Source organism: Lemur catta, chromosome 8 (genome assembly GCF_020740605.2).
Source record: "Lemur catta isolate mLemCat1 chromosome 8, mLemCat1.pri, whole genome shotgun sequence".
Taxonomy (NCBI): domain Eukaryota; kingdom Metazoa; phylum Chordata; class Mammalia; order Primates; family Lemuridae; genus Lemur; species Lemur catta.
In genome coordinates this window covers 78,488,191-78,489,507 of record NC_059135.1, presented here as the reverse complement: position 1 = coordinate 78,489,507, position 1,317 = coordinate 78,488,191, and the positions used below count along the sequence as shown (strand labels likewise).

The window sequence follows — 1,317 nt, the reverse complement described above, 5'->3', positions numbered from 1 at the left end:
AAATCTGTTTTATTAGATGAACAGGGGATTATTTACACCAGGAAAAATTACAAGGTGATAAATTTGAATAATGTCAAAGTTTAAATACCACAACCAGTGTTAATTACCCATCCCCAAGTGATTATTAGAATTAAAAAAGGAAAATAAAAATTAGAACTTTCATTTTATGACATCTTGATAGTATAAATTGTTCCGTAGAATAGTATAAGAGTGCCTCCAAGTGGCATTTGTCAAAATTCCATATGAAAAATTTAAATACAAGATCTAAAAGTTAAACTTTAATAACAATAAACTCTAAAGGAAAGCTCTCACTCTCTTCTTTCTTCTTATTTATACTCTACTCTTCATATTTCTGATTTGTTTATTAGAAATCCCTATGTGTTATTAAATACCCACACTTAAACTTTGTTAATTCTCAGAATTCTAGATAGTTTATTAATACCTTAATTATACTGCCTTGATATAGCATTTAGGTATCTGATAAGTAATTATTTTATTTCCATATATTTGTGCAAAAGAACCTGTTTTGGTTAGTTATACTATGACCTTCTTTTCAGTATTCCTTTATTTTTTTTAATGTGAAAAGATATGTATATTTAGAATTAGCCAGTTGGACTCGGTTTAGATGATTTCAATTTTGTTGGCAACATCCAAAGCATTGTAATCGGGAGCCAGTCAAACATATGTCTTCTTCTCTCCATCAGGTATGATCAGGGTGTTGACCTTGCCCATGTCAATGTCGTAGAGCTTCTTCACAGCCTGCTTCCTCTGGTGCTTATTGGCTTTGACGTCCACAATGAACACAAGTGTGTTGTTGCGTTCTATCTTCTTTATGGCAGACTCAGTGATCAAGGGGAACTTGATGACGGCATAGTGATCAAGCTTGTTTCTCCTGGGGGTGCTCTTCCGAGGATATTTGGGCTGCCTCCGGAGCCGCAGTGTCTTTGGCCATGGAAAGGTGGGTGATGTAGGGATCTTCTTTTTTTTTGTGGCTGTGGACGCCTTTTAGCACTGCCTTCTTGGCCTTCAAAGCCTTTGCTTTGGCTTTGGCTTTGGGAGGGGCAGGAGCTTCCTTCTTCGCCTTCGGCACCATCTTGTGAAAAGGTTTCTTTTCAGTATTCTTTTAGAATATTGTCCATATTTGTATATCTTAGAGGATAAGAGGGACAAAGGACATTTCTCCTACCCATAGAACCCTATAGGTATAGGATAATGTAATTCCACTCCTCCAATTTTACAACTAAATCTAAGAGTTTAAGAAATTTTCCCAAAGTCATCTGGTTAATGGTTAAACTAATGGAATCTGGCTTTCCAGAC

At 35.8% G+C, this 1,317-nt stretch overlaps 1 pseudogene; it reads right to left on the bottom strand.

The window, feature by feature from the left end:
• Window positions 1-621: 621 nt before the first annotated feature.
• On the bottom strand, window positions 622-1,093 carry LOC123643550 (annotated as a pseudogene).
• Between the last annotated feature and the right edge of the window lie 224 nt (window positions 1,094-1,317).